General features: G+C 43.8%; 2 non-coding genes across 2 annotated transcripts; both read left to right on the top strand.

Annotated features, from left to right (window-relative positions):
- The first annotated feature begins 2,601 nt into the window (after positions 1-2,601).
- Positions 2,602-2,818, top strand: LOC130457617 (small nucleolar RNA U3). Its single transcript, XR_008916918.1, has one exon. It is a non-coding gene; the product is annotated as a small nucleolar RNA U3 (small nucleolar RNA).
- A 1,967-nt stretch (positions 2,819-4,785) lies between these two features.
- On the top strand, positions 4,786-5,002 carry LOC130457622 (small nucleolar RNA U3). Its single transcript, XR_008916923.1, has one exon. It is a non-coding gene; the product is annotated as a small nucleolar RNA U3 (small nucleolar RNA).
- Positions 5,003-8,370: the final 3,368 nt, after the last annotated feature.

The following is an 8,370-nucleotide window of genomic DNA, read 5'->3' as shown; positions in this document are numbered from 1 at the left end:
GGCTGGACTGCCTTACCTCTGGCTGGAAGGGAAAAAGGAAGTTCCAGGTTAGCTAGACCACCATGTGGTATCTCCCCCATACATACTGTCCCCTCTCCCTAAACTCTTACTCCTCCCATCCTAACCACACACTCCAGCTCCTCCTCGAACCTTTGCCTCATGTTAGGGGGAAATGACTTCTGGGTCATCTTCCTAAACCCTCCTCTTTCCTATATCCTCTTCCTCCTCCTGGGAACTACTTGTTGCCACTCAGAGCAGGACCATTGGGTTAGTCTTCTGGGTAGTCTATCTCCCCTATTGATGGATGCCCCAATGTGGACAGCTGCCCAGTGGAAGCAAGAGCCCCTGCCTTCCTCTCACCTCAGCCCCAGCTAGCTCCCAGGTCCAACTGCTTCTTGCTGCTTGACTCAAGAAGATCCAGGAGTTCTCAGCTAAGGTCAGCATCCACTACAACCTGCACTCCTTGGCATGTCTGGAACAACAGAAACAATCTTGGCCTCCCTGCCCAGCCCTCGTTACACATGGCTCCCCCTCATGCTCTCCAAACTCCACCCAAGACAAACTCCCTGCCCTTCCCTGCATCTCCCCCTGCCCTTTGCACATGAGCCCTCCTCTCTCCTGGAAGGCTCTCCCTCTTAATTTGGTCCAGTCTTTTGATACCCCAGGCTCCCACAATGGCTCAGCCTGAGTGGAGGGTCCATCCACAATTGGGAGTGATCCCATCCCTCCTTTGTCCACATTGAGCACTGAATGCTCAGGGTTCCAGGACATTCCATTTTCCTCTGGTAGAAGGGAAGTTTCTCTGTGGGGAGGGGAGGGGTGTGTGTGTGTGTCTGTCTATCTGTGAGGGGTGGTGGTGGTGGTGGTTTTGGACTGTGTGTCCACCTAGGTTCTAGAGCAGCGGTTCTCAACCTCTCAATTTGTAGCAATGAGAATACATAATGCATATCAGGTATTTACATTCCGAACCATAACTGTAGCAAAATTACAGTTTTTTTGTTTTTTTTTAGTAAAAATTCATATTTTATTGTTTTGTAGGGTTTTTCCCCCTCAAGGTACAGAAGGATAGAAAAATGACTTCTTAGGTTCAGTTTTCTCTTACAGAGAAAAGGTATTCAAATTCAACTTCATTTTCTGCTCTGACATCTAGAAATTGGCCATATGATTTTTCCCTATTACTGAAAAATTTCAAGAAGACCTTCAGCTATATTAAATACAGTTTCTCTTAATTTGTCATTCTTTTTTTTTATTTTAAACATTATTTTATTTGGTCATTTCCAAACATTATTCACTGGAAACAAAGATCATTTTCCTTTCCTCCCCGCCCCCCCTCCCTCCACCTTTCCCTCTCCCATAGCCGATGCACGATTTCACTGGTTATCACATGTGTTCTTGACTCGAACCCATTTCCCTGTTGTTGGAATTTGCATTAGAGTGTTCATTCAGAGTCTCTCCTCAGTCATATCCCCTCAACCCCTGTAGTCAAGCAGTTGCTTTTCATCGGTGTTTTTACTCCCACAGTTTATCCTCTGCTTGTGGATAGTGTTTTTTAGATGCCTGCAGATTGTTCAGGGACATTGCATTGACACTAATGGAGAAGTCCATTACCTTCGATTGTACCACAGTGTATCAGTCTCTGTGTACAATGTTTTCCTGGTTCTGCTCCTTTCGCTCTGCATCACTTCCTGGAGGTTGTTCCAGACTCCATGGAATTCCTCCACTTTATTATTCCTTTTAGCACAATAGTATTCCATCACCAACATATACCACAATTTGTTCAGCCATTTCCCAATTGATGGGCATCCCCACTTTTCCCAATTTTTGGCCACCACAAAGAGTGCAGCTATGAATATTCTTGTACAAGTCTTTTTCCTTATTATCTCTTTGAGGTACAAACCCAGCAGTGCAATAGCTGGATCAAAGGGCAGACAGTCTTTTATCGCCCTTTGGACATAGTTCCAAATTGCCCTCCAGATTGGTTGGATCAATTCACAACTCCACCAGCAATGAATTAATGTCCCTACTTTGCCACATCCCCTCCAGCATTCATTACTTTCCCTAGCTGTCATGCAAAATTACAGTTTTGAAGTAGCCACCAAAATAATTTTTTGGTTTGGGGTCACTGCAACATGAGGAATTGTATTGCGAGGTTACGGCATTAGAAAGGTTGAGAACCACGGTTCTAGAGAGTGCCTGATACACAATAGGCACTTAATAAATGTTGATTGATTGATTATTAGTTGATTGTGGTGGTCTTAGACTATACTTCTCAGTAGAGTGGATTCTTAGGAAGTGCTAGATAAAGGTGTGGGTGTGTTTTTGAAGTTATCAGTTAGTTGATCAAGGTGGCTGGCTGGAGGGAGGGAGGGAGTATGTTAATTTGGACCAGGGTGGCTTGAAGGGCTCAGGCAGGGGTCTTCCAGTTGTGGCCATGAGGCTGGCAGAGTCTCTGTTTCTGTGTCGGGGGCTTGTTGGAGCTGTGTTGGGGAGTGCCTGGGTGCTGGGCGTCCTTTGTGTGGAGGCAATGTTGTGTGTCCAAGTGACCATGAGTGTGAGGGGTGTGGTCTTGGTAGTGCTGGGGCCATGTTGGAGTTTCTGGCCAAGACTATACTTTCAGGGATCATTTCTATAGTATGTTACTAGAGAATTGTGGCTGAAAGTGTAGCACGGAGGTAACCACGAGGAGGAGCTGTAGTGTTCTCTTCTGAGCGTGAAGCTGGCTTGTGGTGCTGCTTTCCAGCAGCTGCTACCTGCCATTGATGATCGTTCTTCTCTGCTTTTGGGCAGGGTGAGAGGAAGAGAACGCATGCTGAGTGGCTCCTCATCTTTCTTTGCATGTTGATATAAAAGCAGAGCATGTGGCCTTTGTTTATCTCTCCCAGTTAGGGTATGGCATGATAGCTTTCCGGAAATTAGAGTTTGAGGCAATGCCTCCCCAATTTCATCTCAAGGAGATGAAGGAAATGGTGTGTTGTCTTGAACAAATAATCTCTGGATGCTGGGATTAAAAATAGGAGGGGTGTTGGGCAAGGGCAGGAGGAGGAGTCTGCTGCCATAGACATCGATTTGGGGCCACTGGCTGCATCCAGGTAAGTGAAGATAAACAGCTTTGCTTCACTGAGACCAAGAAGCTCCCTCCCCTCAACAGACAAGATCCTGCAAGGGGGAGAGAAGATGACCAGCTCACTCACCACCCCTCTTGACAGCCAGGAAAAAGGCAGGACCAGTTTACTGACATCCTCCCCTCCCCATAAGTGTGGGATCTACTAGAATGGACCAAATAGGAACTGGTGATTTTATGAGCAAACAAGAATATTAAAACTGTCAGAAGGCTGAATCCAAGCAGATTTAAGGTATCTTAAAGCAAAAGTAATCACCTTGGGAAATGGATCAAGGGGAAGAAATAGAAGCATCTCAATACCATGACCACACACACAAAAAAAGCCTAGGTACTCTATTTCATGATATCTTAAAAGAAATTTGCCCAGATTTCTCAGAATTAGAGACCACAGTGGAAATATGGGGGGAGGGAGAGCCATTAAACCCTCTAAATGAAAACTCAAGTGAAGTCAGATGGAGAGGTAAAGGACAGTAGATGATGGCTGAACTACCTCATCTCTGGCTAGAAGAGACAATGGCAGGAACAGAATAATTCCTCAGGGCTTTGCCATGGTGTTAGGGGGGAAATGACTTCTGGGTCATCTTCCTAAACCCTCCTCTTTCCTATATCCTCTTCCTCCTCCTGGGAACTGCTTGTTGCCACTTAGAGCAGGACCATTGGGTTAGTCTTCTGGGTAGTCTATCTCCCCTATTGATGCCCCAATGTGGACAGCTGCCCAGTGGAAGCAAAAGCCCCTGCCTTCCTCTCACCTCAGGCCCAGCTAGCTCCCAGGTCCAACTGCTTCTTGCTGCTTGACTCAAGAAGATTCAGGAGTTCTCAGCTAAGGTCAGCATCCACTACAACCTGCACTCCTTGGCATGTCTGGAACAACAGAAACAATCTTGGCCTCCCTGCCCAGCCCTCGTTACACATGGCTCCCCCTCATGCTCTCCAAACTCCACCCAAGACAAACTCCCTGCCCTTCCCTGCATCTCCCCCTGCCCTTTGCACATGAGCCCTCCTCTCTCCTGGAAGGCTCTCCCTCTTAATTTGGTCCAGTCTTTTGATACCCCAGGCTCCCACAATGGCTCAGCCTGAGTGGAGGGTCCATCCACAATTGGGAGTGATCCCATCCCTCCTTTGTCCACATTGAGCACTGAATGCTCAGGGTTCCAGGACATTCCATTTTCCTCTGGTAGAAGGGAAGTTTCTCTGTGGGGAGGGGAGAGGTGTGTGTGTGTGTGTGTGTGTGTGTGTGTGTCCACCTAGGTTCTAGAGAGTGCCTGATACACAGTAGGCACTTAATAAATGTTGATTGATTGATTAGTTGATTGTGGTGGTCTTAGACTGTACTTCTCAGTAGAGTGGATTCTTAGGAAGTGCTAGATAAAGGTGTGGGTGTGTGTTTGAAGTTATCAGTTAGTTGATCAAGGTGGCTGGCTGGAGGGAGGGAGTATGTTAATTTGGACCAGGGTGGCTTGAAGGGCTCAGGCAGGGGTCTTCCAGTTGTGGCCATGAGGCTGGCAGAGTCTCTGTTTCTGTGTCGGAGGGCTTGTTGGAGCTGTGTTGGGGAGTGCCTGGGTACTGGGTGTCCTTTGTGTGGAGGCAATGTTGTGTGTCCAAGTGACCATGAGTGTGAGGGGTGTGGTCTTGGTAGTGCTGGGGCCATGTTGGAGCTTCTGGCCAAGACTATACTTTCAGGGATCATTTCTATAGTTTGTTACTAGAGGATTGTGGCTGAAAGTGTAGCACGGAGGTAACCACGAGGAGGAGCTGTAGTGTTCTCTTCTGAGCGTGAAGCTGGCTTGTGGTGCTGCTTTCCAGCAGCTGCTACCTGCCATTGATGATCGTTCTTCTCTGCTTTTGGGCAGGGTGAGAGGAAGAGAACACATGCTGAGTGGCTCCTCGTCTTTTATATGGTGTCATAAGAGTAGGCTATTTTTTTTTTCCTGACTCTTTCCTTGCATGCAGGATTGCTTGAAATTGCTGCCTTTTGCTATGTTAGTACATTCTCATAACTTTCCTCACCCCAAAAGTAGGAATTTTATTTGCTCTTAAGTTTTGCTTTGTTTTTTACTTACAAAAAAAATGGTTTTATTTTCATCTCAGCAGCTTGTCCCAGGGTCCTCTAAGTTAAACTTTTTGCTTTCTAAATCCAACAAAATTTGTCATTTTTTTTAATTTAATTTTTTTCTTCTTCCAATCCTGTAAACCAGTTAGGAAACCATTCATCTATTTAAAAAATTAGTTTTCTTTCTCTACACCTAGCCTTTTACTTTCCCTTTGTAATTCACTTCAACATCTCTTTGTTTCAACAGTTCACTTCCTCCTCACTGACTTTTCCTTTCTTCCTGGAGCCATTCATCTCCAATGTATGTGAAACTGGTCTATAGAACCCACAGAGGTAGGTGGCAACTAGAATAATAATAGTCATTTCCAACTTTCTAAATCCTGCCTGTTAGGCCAAAGGAAATGATGTACTTAGTGATAAAGGACAAACCTGTACCCTAGGTTAGTGGTACAGCACCTCAATATTGTTATTTCACTGTTCTGCTGACCTGTGCTGGGGATCAATACTCCAAGAAGAATCTGGCTGGAGTCAAGAAAGAGGAAGCTATAGAAAATGGCAGGGTAATTATTGGTGTCTTGGTGCAGATCTGGGCCAGGTATGCAAAATTAAGACTTACTCCCAGGGGCCATTGGGTAGCTCAGTGGAATAAGAGCCAGACCTAGAGAAAGAAGGTCTTGGATTCAAATATGACCCAAGACACTTCTAGCTGTGTGACTGGACAAGTTACTTAATCCCCATTGCCCAACACTTACTGTTCTTTTGCCTTTGAACCAGTATACAATATTGATTTAAAGTGGTAAGGGTTGCTTTTTTTATTTTAGGCCTTGAAATACTAAATAAGGTTCTGATTTGATTTGATCTTAGAGACAATCTGAAGCTGAAGCTTCTTTTTAATTAAATTTGTAAAATTCCACTTTATTTTCAGCTTTACATTCTCTTCCTCTACCCCCCTCACCCCTCCCACACACACTTCCTTGAAAAAACAAGAAAAATAAAACTTATTACATTTATATCAAGAAAAACAAATTCCCATGTTGGCCATGTTAATAAATAATCCTCACTCTGCCCTCCCCGGACATTATCTGTCTATATGGAGGTAGATAAGATGTTTCATCATGGGTTCACCATCATTGAAAAGTCTCTTTGTGTCCAGAATACCAACCCCACAGATACGTTCCATGCATTGGATTGGTAGCAAGAACAGAATATGAGGATGCTTTGTATGATCTATCTGTAAGAACATTCTCTCATACCCTAAACCCTGGACCCTCCGCCATTAAATTAGTAAACCAAAGCTAAACTAAGGTATAAACATATAAGCTGCTCTCTGTGGAGGGGGAATTCTAAATGAGCAAGCATATAGAGCAGGTACAAATGGGGCCTGAGATCTGACCACAATCACTTGTAGAGCACCCAACGTCAGCCTGCTACTGAACTCATCCAAGTGTTAACAGTTTTAAACTGCTTGCAGAAAGGGAAGTTTTTAGTTGGAGTTTGAAGAAATTCAGGGTAACCAAGAGACAGACAGGAGCAAGAAAATTATTTCAGATATGGGGACAGTCAGTGACAATGTTCAATGTCAGGAGTGTCTTTGTGAGCAATAGCAGAGTTTAAAAGTTTTAAACTGTACTAAGTCTTTTGATACACCCTGAATTTATTAGGCCCAAAATTCATAGCATCCTAGGACTGTGGCGGAAGCTGTATCCTCTATGAAAGTTAGATTAGTTTTTCTTTGAGACCATCTTTGAGACTGCTTTAGGGACACCATTACTAAAATTAATAAAATCACATCTATTAGAAAATAATGTCCTGGGGGCAGCTGAGTGGCTCAGTGGATGAAAGCTGGGATTAGATGCGGGAGGTCCTAGGTTCAAATCTGGCCTAAGACACTTCCTAGCTGTGTGACCCTGGGCAAGTCTCTTAACTCCCATTGCCTGGCCTTTACTGCTCTTCTGCCTTAGAACCAATACACAGTATTAATTCTAAGAGGGAAAGTAAGGATTAAAAAAAAAAAAGAATGTCCAAGCATACCAGATATCAAATGCCAATACCATAATGTCTTGCCAAAGCAGTCTTCTACATCATCAGTATTCTCCCAGAAACCCTGCTTCCAGGGTCCTCAGTGTTGCGAAGTATTGATAGCAAGACAAGATGATGGTGTCTGGGCATGTGATGGACCCCTATTACATACATATATTTATGCAAATAAATATATTATGTAGATAATATATAAATCATATGTATGTGTATTATATGCTGTAATGATTGCATATTCACTCTACTTTTGATGTTATTCCTAAAATCCTAAAGGGAGCTTGCTATGAATGACAACAGAGAGTAGTGAGAGAGGAGCCTTGATGAGTAAACTCCCACTCTCCTTCACCCCAGTAATAGGGGATCCTCTGTTGTGAATGGGTGATGGGAAGTCGAAGGAAGGTCTCCCCTATCAGGTGAACCAGGGGGTACCCCCAGATTTCCCAGCACAGAGATAAACCTCCCCCAAGTCCTTGACTCCACGGGGGTGGAGAGGTCTTGGTTGCTCTCTGTTAAAGCAGATCTATAATCTCAGTAAATTACCTTCCCTAAGCTCCAAGAATACACCACTTGAGAGAGAATCTGACTGCTAAATAAAAGGTTCAATGGACAATGGTTATAAGGTAAGTAGGGGAGTTGGAAAGAGGTAGTTGGGGTCCCTGATTTGTCCCCCTAGATATGGTCCATCACTGAAGTCTCAAGAGTCTGACACTCTATTGAGATGATCCTTGAGGTATCAGATTGATGAAATGTCTTGGCAGAAGTAACTTCTGGACAATATATGGGTGAGTCCTTTTTTATGACTCTTGGCAAGGTTCCCAGTAAGGAAAATGCTTCTCAGCTCAATAAATCCAGAATTCCTCACGGATCTTTGCCAAGTCTCCTCTTTTCTCTCAGCATCCTCTACTCCTGTCTTTGCTGTCACTTACTCTTCTTTCAAAATTCCATCTTTTCCCCTTTTGCAACCCATCCTTACAATACATAGGTCTATTATATATATAATATAAATATAACCAATTAATTAGTTTATTAGTATATTTTATGTAGATAGTTTTGTGGCATTTAAAATAGTGGATGCCATAAACTGTAAGAGTTAAAATGGTTGAGGTTGTAAACTGTAGTGAGTAAAATAGTGGAAGATATAAATTGTAGTAGATATAAGAGT

The sequence above is a fragment of the Monodelphis domestica genome, chromosome 2 (genome assembly GCF_027887165.1).
Source record: "Monodelphis domestica isolate mMonDom1 chromosome 2, mMonDom1.pri, whole genome shotgun sequence".
Lineage (NCBI taxonomy): Eukaryota > Metazoa > Chordata > Mammalia > Didelphimorphia > Didelphidae > Monodelphis > Monodelphis domestica.
The sequence above is the reverse complement of the archived record's forward strand: the minus strand, read 5'-3'. Positions and strand labels throughout refer to the sequence as shown.